The 15987-nt window shown below is 33.8% G+C and overlaps 1 protein-coding gene across 1 annotated transcript in view; it reads right to left on the bottom strand.

Annotated features, from left to right (window-relative positions):
- Evi5 (ecotropic viral integration site 5) overlaps positions 1-15987 on the bottom strand; it is a 210497-nt gene that overhangs the window by 20408 nt on the left and 174102 nt on the right. The window lies entirely within an intron of this gene.

The following is a 15987-nucleotide window of genomic DNA, read 5'->3' on the forward strand; positions in this document are numbered from 1 at the left end:
ACAATACTTCATTTTTTTAATGCATAATGATATTCCATCATATGGATATACTACATTTTATTTATTCATTTGTCAAAGAGTGATATTTGGATTGTTTTTCACATTTTGGTTATTATGAATAATGTTGCTATGAATATTTATGCATAAGTTTTAGCGTGGACATGATTTAATTTCTTGTGGGTATACCTAGGAGTGGAATTGCTGGGCTATATGGTAACCATATATTTAATAACATGAGGAACCGCCACCCTGGTTTTCCAAAGTATCTACCATTTTACATTCCTACCAGCTGTGTATAAGATTTAGAATTGTCAATATGCTTGCCAACACTTCTCTCATCTATTTGGTAATAAGTCATCTGAGGAAGTGTGGAGTGGCATCTCATTGTGGTTTTGATTTACATTTCCCAAGGGTTAATGACGATGTTGTGCTTACTTGCCATTTCTTTGAATATTTTGGAAAACAGTCGTTGGGCTGGGGTTGTGACTCAGTGGTAGAGTGCTTGCCTGGCATGTGTGAGGCTCTGGGTTTGATCCTCAACACCACGTATAAACAAACAAACAAACAAACAAACCATTGACAACAACAACAAAATATTACGCCCCCCCGCAGTCATTGAGATCCTTTGCCCATTTAATAATTGGGTTAATTATTCTTTCAAATTGAAGGGTTCTTTTTGTTTTGGGTACTTGGAATTGAACCAAGGGGTGCTTTACTTCTAAACTACATCCCCTGCTCTTTTAATTTACTTTGAGACAGGATCTCACTAAGTTGCTGAGCTAACCATAAACTTAAAATCCTCCTGCCTCAGCCTCCCAAGTTGCTGGGATTACAGGTATGTGCTACCACACCTGGTTCCCTTGTTTTGAACTTCAAGAGTTTAAAACAACATACTCTAGACACAAGTCCTTTGTAAGATAAATGTTTATGTTTTCTATCATTATTATTATTATTTTTGGTACTGGAGACTGAACCAGGACACTTAACCACTCAGGAACATCCCAGGTCCTTTTAATTTTTTTAAATTTTGAGACAGAGTCTTGGCTAAGTTGCTCAGGGCCTCACTAATTTGCTGAGGTTGGTCTTGAACTCGAAATCCTCCTGCCTCAACCTCCCAAGTCGATGGAATTATAGGCATGTGCCACCACATCTGACTAAATGTTCAAATCTTTACCTTCAATTCTATAGGTTGTCTTTTTACTTTCTCAATGGTGTTCTTCAAAGCACAACATTTTTACATTTTGGTGATAATTTAGTTTCTCGATTTTCTTATATATTTCTGTGCATCTGGTGTCAAAACTAACAATAAGAATTTTTTTTTTAAAGAGAGAGTGAGAGAGGAGAGAGAGAGAGGGAGAGAGAATTTTTAATATTTATTTTTTTAGTTCTCAGCGGACACAACATCTTTGTATGTGGTGCTGAGGATTGCCGCACGCATGCCAGGCGAGCGCACTACCGCTTGAGCCACATCCCCAGCCCAAGAATTTTTAAATGTTTCATTTCCTTGTCCTATTAAAACAAAGGCTTAATTTAGAAAGTCAAGTACTTTATCATAGTGCTTTCCCAGAAGAAAGTCTGAAAATTATTCTAGTCAATAAACTAAGCTGCTGTGGTTTAAAAAAATATAACAATGGAAGATATCTAAAAATCAAAAGTCAAAATTTGATAAGGTAAGTGTATTTAGAAAATACAAATAACTCTAAGAAATCAATTATAAAAAGACAACCCAATTTAAAAAATAACCCTATTTAAAGATGGGCAAAGGATCTAAACAGACATTTTCCTAAAGAAGATATAAATGGCCAGCAGACATATGAAAAGATACTCAACATCATTAGTCATTAGAGGAATGCATATTAACACCACAATGAGATGTTCCTTCAAACTTACTAGGATACTACCCTCAAAAGATAAACAACAAATGTTAGTAAGGATGTGGAGAAATCAGAAGCCTCATATCCAGCTGAAGGAACATAATATGATACAATGGCTTTGGAAAACCAAATGGCAGTTCCTCAAATGCTTCAAAGAAGAGTTATCATATGACCCAACAATTCTACTATTAAGAATATACTCAGATAAATGAAAGCACGTTCATATAGTAGTCTGTACACGAATGCTTAAGTAGTATTGTTTATGATAGCCCAAAAGTGGGATAATGAAAGGCTTAACAGCTAGTGAATGGATGAAATGTGACATATTCGTAATTTGGAATATTATTAAGGGAACAAAAAATAACAAAGTACAGACACATGTTACCATACGGACAAACCTTGAAAACCTTATGCTAAGTAGATGAATCCAGTCACAGAAGACCACAAATTGTGATTTCCTTCATACTGGATTTCCAGGGTAGAAAAATAAGTAGAGACAGTGAACAGATTAGTGATTGCCTAAGACGTAGGAGGGCTTGGAGACCATAGGCAGTGACTGCTAAGGATTTCATTTTGGACTGATAAAAAATGTTTCAGAACTGATTGTGATAATGACTGCATAACTCTGTTCATATACTAAAAACCAATGAAATGTAAACTTTAAATGGGTGAATTCTACCAAATGTGACTCTCTCAGTAAAACAGTTATTTATAAAATTAGACAGCCATTTTGTATGTATGTCTCCAATGGAGATGTGGCCAGTTTAAAAATAAGTAATTTGCTATTCAGAAAATGCAGAAATAATTTTTAAGTGATAAAAAATATTCACTAAAATGTAAATCTTCTACATCATTTTTTCTCTTCAACATAAAAGAAATTGTGACTACCTCCTATAGTGTAATTTTTAAAAATATTTATTTTTAAAATAAATATTTGACACAATATTTATTGTTGTAGTTGGACACAACACCTTTATTTTATTGTTTTTATGTGGTGCTGAGGATCGAACCTAGGGCCTTGCATGTGCTAGGCGAGCACTCTACTGCTGAGCCACAACCCCAGCCCCTATAGTATAATTTTAAATAGGCAGAAAAACGTTTGCAGTAAAAGTTTAATATTTTATATACTGTTAATAACAAAAATACAATATTCAAAATATAATTTTTGCTTATGAAAGTACAAAATAATAAATAGCTAATTTAAAAGATTAGACTTTTCAAATAACAATGCCATATTGGTATGTACGTGGTAAGTCATGTACTTGTCAAGTACATTATGGCTGCTAATCACTTCATACATGTATACAACTGGTATGCAAAGCATTTTGTGGTAATGTTAAATTTTGCTTATACTAATTATTTATTCCTTTCTAAAAAAATTGAATACTTTAAAGTACTAAATAAAAGGAGATAAATTAATTTGTAGTAGTCATTTTCCCAGAAACTTTAACTCCTGATAGGAAGTAATTTTAAAAGCATATTATACACATATATTATCACACACCCACACTATTTTGTCATTGAACACAAAATAAGCTTTCAGAGAAGGTTTTAGTATCCCTTTCTTCCTTATCCTGAGGTGCTTACAGGCTGCTCAGTTAAGATTGGGCACTTGCAAACCACATGACCTCATAAATGCTATCTTATCATATCACAGGTTCCTTAGACTGACCACAACAACTTAAATCAGACAGGCAGAAAGCAGCACAAAGTCTTTGACACATACTATTGGTATGACATTTTCAGCTATCCAACTTGTGGGAAGAGAAAATCTGATTATCTCATGTCCAACTGCAATTGTGAGATATAGTTCATGAAAAACACATGATTTGCTACACTAAAGATTTCAACCAGAGTTTAAAATTTTTAGTTTCTGTAAATCTGAACTACTTATTACTTTTTAAAAATCAATTCTCTTTTTTTTTTTAAAGAGAGAGTGAGAGAGGAGAGAGAGAGAGAGACAGAGAGAGAGAGAGAGAGAGAGAGAGAGAATTTTTTTTTTAATATTTATTTTTTAGTTCTCGGTGGACACAACATCTTTGTTGGTATGTGGTGCTAAGGATCGAACCCAGGTCGCACGCATGCCAGGCGAGCGCGCTACCGCTTGAGCCACCTCCCCAGCCCAAAATCAATTCTCTTTTAACTGACACTGAGCAAATTAGCGGAGCTCATTTTCCAAGTTTAAAAAACTGTCAATATTATGCCATTGTTTCTTTCAAAAACTAGCATTTAAAAATTGAATTATTTGATCTAAAGGAAGATGGAAGAAATATAAAAAGTGAATACTCAAGTCTTGAAACCTGAGTACCTGAATAAGATCACGAGATTCTAAAACTACTGTAGCTCATTTTAGCATGCCCTATCAAGTTGAATGCAATCTTAAGCACAGCTTGTTAGTGTCATTCTAAATGTTGACAAATAAGCCCAGCAAAGTGGTACACACTTTTACCCCAGCTACTCAGAAGGCTGAGATGGGAGAACTGCAATTTCAAGAGCAAGACCCTGCCTGGAGACAAAAAAAAAAAAAATAAAGAAAAGGGCTGAGGATATAGCTTAGGTAGAACACATGATGTGCAAGAACCAGTATGTATGTGATTTTATGTATATCTCAGCTTTAGATATTGTTGTAGTTCAGATCTTAAGTTTCCTCCACAGATCCATGAACTAAATAGGGAGATGGTAGAAACTTTAAGAGATGGGGCCTAGTAGATGGTCTAGATGGGAGTTCTTTAGATCATTGGGAGTTTCCTGGAAAGGGACTGTGGGACCCAGACACCTTCCCACTCATTTGTTTCTGAGCCATGAGGTAAGCAGTTTGTTCCACAACATGTTCCCACCATGATATGCTGCCTTGGCACAGGCCCAAAAGCAAGAGGGCCATTCAATCAAGGACAGAAATCTCCAAAATTGTTAGCCCTCCAAAACCTTTCTTATGTTTACTATCTCAGACATTTTGTTATAGTTTTAGAAAGTTAATACAAGTAGTGCATTCCAGACATAAAAACCTATAAATAGGGGCTGAGGCTCAGTGGTAAAGTGCTTGCCTTGCATGTGTGAGGTACTGGGTTCCTTAGCACCACATAAAAATAAATAAAGATACTGTGTGTTCATCTACAACTGAATAAATATCTTTTAAAAATTGTAAATAGTACAATAGTTAAAAATGCATTTTAAAAATATAAATGGAAATTTTAAGGTCTATAAAGACTACTGAATATTTAATTGAAGGGTCTTAAAGTAATTTAAAGAGTACAAATAGAATCTTTCATTATCTACATGGCACTTTGGGGGCACCAAAAAGAACTACTTATCTGCCCTCAGGCTTGTGTGAACTCCTGCATGATTCTTTATATTGTTCTAATTAAAGAAATGACAAATTTAATAATTATGGGAATAATTTCTTTTTATTAAGAAGTGGCCATTTGGGGCTGGGGTTGTGGCTCAGCAGTAGAGAGTTTGCCTAGCAGGTGCAAGGCCCTGGGTTCAATCCTCAGCACCACATAAAAATAAATAAATAAAATAAAGGTATTGTGTCCAACTACAACTAAAAAATAAATATTAAAAAAAGAAGTGGCTATTCTAGGAAAACTGACACTTTCTATTGCAAAAACATATGTGAATGTCTAAGCCTGTGTTGACATTTTTGTTAAACATTAAAATTTTAAAAATTAAAACTTCAAACATCAGTAGTCATCAGTACAAATAAAAACCACTATTTTCAAAATTTTTTTTCTGCCTCTGAATTACACTGCTGCAGTCAATGCAGTTTGTGGGTAAGAATGTTAATTCTATTCTTGGGATCACTCTGTAATCTAAACATCATACCTGGAGTTTTGCAATATACAAAGAAAATGAAGACTGATAGAAACAGGCAATATAGAGTAGGCACACAGTTAAAAAAGTAAAAATAAATTGATAGCATTATTCAGTATAAAATAAAGAAAAAAATAAGCTATCATTGACCACAGAATCAAATGATCATGTTCTTTTCTATTTTTAATATTTTAGTTTTAATTCCTAGATGAAGATTAGTGTTTACTGAGTCTTTTAAAAACATTAAAAAAAAATCTTTTCAAGTTCCAACGATTTTATTAGTTACTTTTAAACTGACAAATAAATACAAGGGTAAAGGGTACACTGTCTTTTTTGTGTGGGGGCGGCAGGTTACCGGGGATTGAACTCAGGGGCACTTGACCACTGAGCCACATCCCCAGCCCTATTTTGTATTTTATTTAGAGACAGGGTCTCACTGAGTTGCTTAGTGCCTTCTTTTGCTGAGGCTAGCTTTGAACTTGGGATCTTCTTGCCTCAGCCTCTCAAGCTGCTGGGATTATAGGCATGTGCCACCACGCCCATCTGTACATGTCTTTTGATTATCTTAAAGTCCCTTATTTCAAAATACCATTTTAATAATGATATTAATATAAACATTATAAAAACTATATTATGAGTATTTATAACATTAAAAGTACTTTTTGTAGATATTTAATTAAACCTATAGATTAGGTGTAATCAAATGGAGTTACCAGAATTTTAAAAACTTGAGTGTTTATGTAAACATTTTCTGAGACAAACTTCAGTTAAGGCTTTGTTTGGATTTTCTTTATTTACTCAAGTTCCTAATTGCCTACTCAGCTGGCAGAAATAATCAAACAAGATTCCTGAGACATATGATGATTAAACTTAAAAAACGGTTTCCTCAACAAAGGAGACAAGGTGGTTGAAGACCTTCTGGGTACTGAAAACCAATGAAATGACCATTCCTATAAAGAAAGTTGTTTTTATCTACCTAGGTTGTATGTTGCTTATAGCATACTATAGTAGTCAATGAGAAATTGGATCATTCCTTCTCTCAAATTCTTACATCAATCAATCTCTGATAAATGGTTTTCAGGTTTCTATTTAGAAAACAAAAATTCAGCCTATACAAAAAGGACTTTCTGGGTCTGGGCTTGTGGTTCAGTGGAAGAGCACCTGCCTAGCACATGTGAGGCACTGGGTTTGATCCTCAGTACCACATAAAAATAAAATAAAACAAAATAAAGGCATTTGTCCATGTCAACTTAAAAAATTTTTTTTTAAAAAAGGACTTTCTGTTCTAGATGTTGATGGTGTCATCTGATTCTGGAGAGATATCTGTGAATCTAGGACCCTGCCCTGCACCTAGAAGCTCCCTGTTCCTGCTGCTGGAAGGAGTAGGGATGGTCTCCATGCCATCTTGCAGGTAGATAAGCAGCAGAGCCATCCACCTTAACCACCAGATGGCATGTATCCTCCCTCTGTGAGTCTGTACTAGTTGTTGACATCTCCTGTGTACTCAATGGTTCCTTTAAGCACAAAGAGGAGGAGCAAGTCAAACCTTTTCAGGTTCCACTGGCTTCCAGGCCATCCTGAAATGTCACCCAGATGTCTGGTTGATACATCTGGAAAGGTCCAAGATGCTCTCCTTTTTCTTCTTCTTTTTGTCTGCCATCTTGCTATGACCCAAAGCCAGAAATAAAGTTTATTCTTCAGAAGGATCAGGGACATTTAAAATCTAATTACAATAACTGCAGAAATGCTTTCTTCTTTTTAAAAAAAATATTTATTTTTAGTTTAGTTGGACACAATACCTTTATTTCACTTATTTATTTTTATGTGATGCTGAGGATCAAACCCAGGGTCTCACAAGTACGAGGCAATCACTCTACCAATGAGCCACAACCCCAGCCCCAGAAATGGTTTCTTCTTAAAAAAGTTTCCTCCTGTGATTCCTTTACCTCCACTTTCTTTGGTTTTTCTCCAACCTCAGTGATAATTTTGGTCTCCTTTGCTTGTTCTCTTTAGGTTAGGAGTGCCTCAGAACTTGGTCCTGAAACCCCTTTATAAAAATGCCTTTCCTACTCCAAAGATGATGATGACAACAACGATGACTACTACATCTTTTGAGATAACCGCAAAAGTTGTTTAATCTTAATTAGTAATCTTAATTTTTTAAAGAAGAATAACCAGCATATCAACCGTATAAGGAAGCATATACATTGCAGTGACATTATAAATTCACATAATTTTTTTGGAAAGCCATATCCACAGCCTGATATTTTCATTTAAATGTTTCAGAGAATCTCAACCTTAACATAAGCAAAACAGAACTCATCTAACTTTTCTAACATCATTCAAAATGACACTAACCCCCTACACCTACTAGAAGAAAAGGTAGGCCCAACTCTCCACCAAGTCAGCTTAGGAACCAGCTTCCTCAGTAAGACTCCTAAAGTGCAAGAAGTAAAATCAAGAATCAGTAAATGGGATGTTACTAAAAAGCTTCTTAACAGCCAAGGAAACAATCAAGAATATGAAGAGAGAGTCTACAAAATGGGAGAAAAGCTTTACCATTTGCTCAGACAGAGCATTAGTTTCCTAGAAATATGAAGAACTCAAAAAGCTTAACACCAAGAACCAAATAACTCAATCAATAAATGGTCAAAGGAACGGAACAGACACTTCACAGAAGAAGAAATATGGTCAGTGAACAAATATGAGAAAACATTCAGTATCTATAGCAATTAGAGCAATGCAAATTAAAACTACACTGAGATTCCATTTTACCCAGTCAGAATGATAATTATCAAGAATACAAGTAGCAATAAATGTTGACAAGGATGTGGGGGGAAAAGGTTCACTTATACATTGCTGGTGGGACTGCAAATTGGGGCAACCAATCTGGAAACCAGTAGGGGGATTCCTTAGAAAACCTGGAATGAAACCACCATTTGACCCAGCTATTCCACTCCTCAGTCTATACCCAAAGGACTTAAAATCAGCATACTACAGGGACACAGTCACATCAATGTTTACAGCAGCTCAATCCATAATAGCTAAGCTGTGGAACCACCCAGGTACCTTACAACAGACAAATGGATTTAAAAAATTGTGGTTAAAAATAATGAAATTATGGCCTTTGTGGGTAAATGAATGGAACTAGAAAATGTCATGCTAAGTGAAATAAGCCAGTCCCCCCAAACCAAAGGCTGAATGTTCTCTCTCATATGTGGATGCTAACCCACAACAAGGGAGGGTAGGGAGGGGAAGATGAGACGTATACTGGATTAGATAAAGGGGAATGAAGGGAAGGAAGTGATGGGAATAGGAAAGACAGTAGAATGAATCGAACATAACTTTCCTGTCTTTGTATACGAATATAAAATCAGTTTAACTCCACATTGTGTACAACACAAGAATGGGATCCTAATTAGAATATTCCATGTATGTACAATATGTCTAAATACATTCTACCGTCATGTATATAGAAAAAAGAACAAATAGAGCTGGAGTTGTAGTTCAGTGGTAGATCACTTGCCTAGCTTGTATGAGGCACTGGGTTTGATTCTTAGCACCGCATATAAATAAATTTTAAAAAGGTTCATTTGACCAAAAAATAAAAAGAAAAAAAAGGGACCAAACAACCATTCACTTATGTGTTCAAGTCAAAATATCTGAAGTCATGAAGTCATCAATTGCTTTCTCTTATGAAGGAAACATACTTTTACTACATGAACATTCTAATATTTCCACTTCTCCAGTCTTTCTAAGCCACCTTCGCTATTACCTGGACTAATGTAATGATTCTTAGTGAATTTCCCTGTTTCAATTATTTCTTTTTTACAATCAGTTCACCATAAAGCAGGCAAAGTAAACGAGATCACTTCCTTCTTAAAACCATCTGAAGGCTAGCCATTATACTAGGAATAAAACAAATACATATACTGACTTACAAAGCATTTTATGTGATCTGATCCCACCAAACTCTCTTATTTTATACCGCTTTTTTACTCTCCACTATACTCTTGTCACACTAGTGTGGTTTTTCAGAAAGCCCATTTCATTTTTTTCTAGGGTCTTCATGCTAGTTGCTTCTTCTGTCTGAAATATTCTTCCCACCGATTTTTGTACATCAGAAGTTTCTTAACATTCCTATTTTATGTCACCTTATCTGCAAAGGATTTCACAAACATCATTTATTCATTAAAAACATTTTCATGAAGTTCCTATTATATGTCAAACTTGTTCTGGATGCTGGGGGTGGGGAGGTATCCAGTCAGAGTAATCAGGGAAATAGAAGTTAAAAGTATAATGAAAAACCTTTTCACAGTCACTGGGAATGGCTAAAATTAAAAAGAGTGACAATTTCATATGCAGATCAGGATGTAGAACAGGAAGAATTTTCTTTACTGCTCATGAGATGTAAATGTGCATAACTATTTGCAGCAAAGTTCTTAATAGACCTAACTGGAAATAATCCAAATATTCATCAATAGAATAAACTACTTATATAAAGGAAAATTATACAGCAATGAAAAGGAACAACCTACAGCTACATAAAATAATGTAGTAAAATCTCACAATGTTGAGCAAAAGAATACATAACCCAAGAAGCCATTTATATAAAGTTCAAAAACAAATTATTATATTAGAAGTTCTAGATCATATTTATCTTTGAGGAGGGAGAGTGAGAAGTCCTTGGAAGAAATTATTAATGGGATTCTGGGGTCTATTTCTCAGGAATGGTATAATTACTTTGTGATAATTTATTGAGCTATAAACTTGGGACTTGGGCACTTTTCTATACTATTTCTCTATCCGGAATTTTTAAATAAAATTTATGTTATTTAAATACCTCAGTTTTTATAATTTTAAATCAATTATGTTAAACAATAATAAAGATAATAACCAGAAAGCTCAAACTCAGTCTCCTTTATGAAGAAACAATATATAAAAAAAGCATTTAATATTAGTATCAGAAAGAGTTTGGCTCTTTTAGTAGGTCTGTTTTTATCATATAGATACTCTGAAATGTTTATGTGACCAGAATTTCCCTTTGTGTTGACTACTAAAAATCTTAAAGCCAAGTTTGAGGCCCATTTACAGGAAATACACAGATATGCATTTTTATATTAGTCTTATTCATGTTTCCATATTTTATATATACAGTAGTTTTCTTTCTTTTTTCTCAAATTGTGGTTTGCTATTGTATAATATTTGTAAATTTTCTTAATCCCATCTGGAACAAGGAAGGGTACTGATGAATAAAAATAATTTAAAGTGATTTTTCTTTCTTTTAAAAAATGTATATAGGTTGTTTGGTTTTACTTTATTCTAGTTGAATATGTTTGTGATATAACTGAACATCCTGGTCCTGAATTCTAGCTTTGGCAACTTACTACTAAGTTATGTGACCCTGGACAAGTTATTTAATCTCTCTGAGCCTATCAAATGGGATGAATATTAATTTAACAGAATATTTACAAAGATTAAAATAATTATCCAAAGGTTCTGCAATATCTCTTTTAGCAGCTACAACACAGAAAGCTTAATAAAAATACAGAAACTTTGCTCTACACAGAAAATATACTAATCAAATAGAACTAGAATTGCTTTTGTAAAATGGTAAGAACATAAAGTACATTAAGATTATTTTATTTAGACATCATTATGTTCAACAAATCTGAGGAATAGTCTACTTTTTGTATAAGTGAACCATCCTTAGTCTGTAATTCCTAGAACATCCACCAGAACTACAACCATCACACTACTATTAAGAAAAAGTAAAAATATATCTGTATTCCAAAAACATTTTTGCATCAGTTGGCTAATATGCATTTTCCCATAAAACAATACTGTAAATGATAGCAAGGCTCAAAAAGACCCAGGGAAGTCTAGTTAGCTGACAATTTGATTGAATCATAAGATTGATTTCCCAGATGTCTGTATTAAATGAGTCCTGAGTACATTTCCTTTGTCTTCTAAACCAGAATATTTTCAACCTTCTTCTATCTCATTTTCCTGGCATTTACAAAATATATCATTTGTTTTTGGTGGTCAGTAACTGTTAAGAAGATACTCCTGTGTTGAAAAAGGAGGTGGTTATTACTTCCCGGAACTTGTAATTTTGTTTCACGTTTCTGATTTAAACCTTCAAGATGATCAATTTGCCTGACAAATTTAATTTCAAAAACCATCCCAGATGTTGTTACCATCTTATCCCTTTATATTTCTAAGGAGGCTACATAGTATATGGTGGTTGGGTCTGGAGTGTGTGGACTTAAGTATAAGTTATATGTAACCTGAACTAAAAAAAAATCCCACCTCTTTACTGACTAGTGCATGACTGTGGGGGAGTTACTTTATTCCCCAGACCCATGTTTTATCGCATGTAAAACATGAATGACAATGATGTTACCTTCTTCATAGGACTACTGTGAGGACTTAAATAAACAATAGCAAGTATAATAGTACAAAATCTGGCACAGAACAATAAATGATAGTCACTACACTGCAATTCTTCTCATAACGCGTGGCAATTTATTTGTATGCCTATTTCCACTGCAGACTATGAGACCTTTAAGAGTGTAAACTGTATTTCAATCTTTATTTTCAGTTATAAACTCAATGTCTAGTGCATAGCAGGTACTCTGATGATAGGTAGGAGGATAGGATAGGAAAAAGCACTTCGATAGCCAGGTTCTTGTCTATGAGGACAAGGGGTAAGAAGTTCAGTAAGATTTAACCCCAGCTCTTGTTAGGTCTATGCAAACAAGGGTTTCCACATAATGGCTTCTCTGAAGGCAATGGCAATGTGTAAAAGGCTCTAACTTTAAAAATTCCTATGGAAAATAAGTAGAAAATAAGTAAAAAAAAATAAGAAGCAAAACTAATCAGGTAATTAGGGATTACAAGGGGTTGGGAGTGAGAGAAGGCACTAGAATGGATCACAGTAAGTTGCAGGAAGTACAGATAAACCTCCCTTTGCAATGCCAACAGAGAGAGACAGTTAGTTCTTGTGACTAGGTCAACTGCAGCACTCATTTTGAATATATGGAAAATTCATTTGTAAGATGGGGGGGAACAACACAGTTAAAATACTGTTAGTAAGCACCTTCTTCTGATTTTAGAAACTGATGACAAGTTTTTTAATCTAATGTCTCTGTAAGCAGTATAGAAAAGAACAAGCCAGGACTGGGATTGTGGATCAATGGTAGAGCGCTTGCCTAGCATGGGTGAAGCACTGGATGTGATTCTCATCACCACATACAAATAAATAAATTAACTGAATAAAGGTTCACCAACAACTAATAAAAATATTTTTAAAAAAGAACAAGCCAAATTAAATTAAATCCTGATTCTACCATTTCTTGCTCATATAATGCCTAGCAAGATAATGATTTTGAGTTTCAGTTTCCACACTCATGCAAATGAGGACCACGTTCAGATGGGATTATTAAGAGGGTTAGGAATAATAACTACAAAGTGTCTGCCACAATATTATGCTCATACTAGTCTATAAATAATAATTATTTTATAGAATAACAATGTATTCAGCTACTCATAAAAATAACCTACTTCATTATTTCATCCAGCTGACTATGCTAAACGGTCATAGTTGTCTTCAGGAAGATGAAAGTGTAAAGTTTTTCTCAACATTTTCTTCAATATTTAGAGAAATTTTAAGAAATCAGTGAACAAAGTGACTATTAACAGTCAAATTCTCAAAATACAATTATTGATATTTTGCAGTAAATTTTCATATTGAAAGCCAATGATTAGGGCAAATTCTAATATACAAATGTTAAATTGAAGAAATTAGACTGACTTTGGTTATCTTTTTTTAAACTGTGAAGTGCTCTATCAAACAATGAAAATAGTGGAATAAAAAAGAGGTACTGTATTTAATCACTTTTCTTTTGGGACTAGGGATCAAACCAGAATCTTGCAAATGCTAGGCAAGTGCTCTAACAATGAGCTACATCACCAGCCCTGTATTTAACCACTTCAAAAGAGCTGATCCAACAATAAAATAGCAATTACAATAGTAATTTTTGTAGAAAGCCTACACAATCAATACTTGGTTTATATTTTTCACTTGTTGTCATTTATGTCTTCAGTGATAAAACTTTTAAACAGGTGAAAAATAAAATATGCTCAGAAAATATAATGAAAAAGAACTTCCAAGTGAATACCCACAATGGTTTCATATTACCTTTTCTAGCTTTAAAGAATCATCACAATCTGGTTCTGCTTAGTTTACTCTTCCTTCCTATGCCTTAGTCCAACTTAGTCAATTTATCCTTTAGTTGAATCTCACCCACTCTAAACTCCCAACTTTGTTCTCATGCTTACCTCTGAACTCTTATATGTGTGGTCCCTAGCGGTACTGTACTATTCGCATCTCTCTCCCATGACTTCTGACTAGGGCCTGCTTAAGCCCAGGACTTTGGCTATTCTGAACCATGAAGTTATTAGCATCTTATCACAAATTGTTCTCTTTAATTTGCACGATTTAGTTCTCCTCCTCCTCCTCTTTTTTTTTTTTTTTTTTTTGGTATTGGGGCTTGAACCCAGAAGTGCTTTACCACTGAGCTATATCCCCCAGTTCCTTTTTCTTTTCTTTCTTTCTTTTTTTTTAAATTTTGAGATAGGATCTTGCTAAACTGCCAAGAGTCTTATTTAGTTACCAAGGCTGGTCTCAAATTTGCAATCCTTTTTCCTCAGCCTCTGCAGTTGCTGGAATTACAGGTGTGCACCACTGGAGCCCAGCACCATCTGACTCTTTAACAGAAGAAAATTCTATCGTGTTTAGTTTTCATGTTTGTATAAGAAAAGAAACTGCTTTCACAAGTGCCACATTAAAAAAAAAAATACCATTATTTTTAGTCAGGTCATATAATAAGCAAAATTAAAGTTTGTTGACTGATTTTTTTTAGCCTAGTTTTAGAATAAAACTAATCTTGATGTAATTTTTAATTACATCAATCAGCCAATCTTGATGTAATTTTTTTCTAAAAGTTCAGCAACATTAATGATTCCTTATCACTAGACCTCAAAAATTTAAATGGGAGATTGTTTATTTTAGTCACAATTTTCTTTGAGAATACCTTTCAAACACAAGGAATAATTTGTAGGGTTTTCAAAAGAATAAGGATTTCTAGAATATGCTTATTTTTTTGTAACTGTTTTCTTTCATACATGCTATAGATAAAAAGATTATAAAAAATGCACACAATAAGGTAAAGATTACATAGAATACTGAATCCTTCAAATGTTATCAAGGCTAAAAATTAATATTTACAGGAATGATCCTTAGTATTTCAAGATAAATTGAATTGAACTACATCTAATATTTATCATTTTGCCTATGGTTTGGTTCTTTTTCACTTGGAATTTACTCTTAGATTGACTACCTCCAGGAGGTATTACCTAAAAACACTCAGACTTCAACTGAAGTGTGTAATATCAGGAAAGGGTAATTTCTAAACTTTTTCCTTTGAGGTTTAAAATCATTTAGCAGCCAAAATGAGTTTCTTTCATCTTCTTTTATTTTCTTAACAAATCAAGTTTATGCTACTCTTTCAAATCTCAACACTGTAACTAAACACTATTTTATAAAAAAAATCAAAATAAGAAATATACTTTTTTATTTGTGTTGCCAGATATTTGTCATTAGAAAATAATAAAGAATAAGGAAGTCAACTTAAGAGCCACATTCACAGAGTATCTCTCATGTCAAAACACATTAGTTTGAGTAATATAAACTAGTATAATATCTAGTAAAATTAGGAAAATTTCATGGGTTGGATTTCACAGATTCTAGGTAGTGCCAGTTTAAAAAGCATTCAAATACTAAGAAATCTGTTAACTGATGTTAGGCAAGTATCCTTTTTTGCAATCTCAGTAATACCACCATGAGGGAGAAAGGCAGGCAAGAGTAAAAAGACTTCCCTCTACCCACAACAGTTAAGTTCCACGAACCTGTGCTATATCTGTAAGGAAAACTTTCGTTTAACTGAGGCAAACTTGAAACCTAAGAAAACTATCAAAGAATTTCAGACAACAACAAAAATATTTTTCATGAAAATATTAATTGATAATTTTAGGTCATAATCAGAAGTTGAAGGAAAATAAATCTACAATATTATAACAGAAGAATACTTGCAAAAAGATAATCTTCTAAAATATTATTATTATAATCAAGAATTCAGATAGAATTTAACATAAAAGTCTCAGTCTTACAACCAGTAATACAGTGTTGTTACAATACAGAGGAAGGAAGAAAGAAATATGTGAAGATCAAAATTTA

Source organism: Urocitellus parryii, chromosome 11, assembly GCF_045843805.1.
Source record: "Urocitellus parryii isolate mUroPar1 chromosome 11, mUroPar1.hap1, whole genome shotgun sequence".
Lineage (NCBI taxonomy): Eukaryota > Metazoa > Chordata > Mammalia > Rodentia > Sciuridae > Urocitellus > Urocitellus parryii.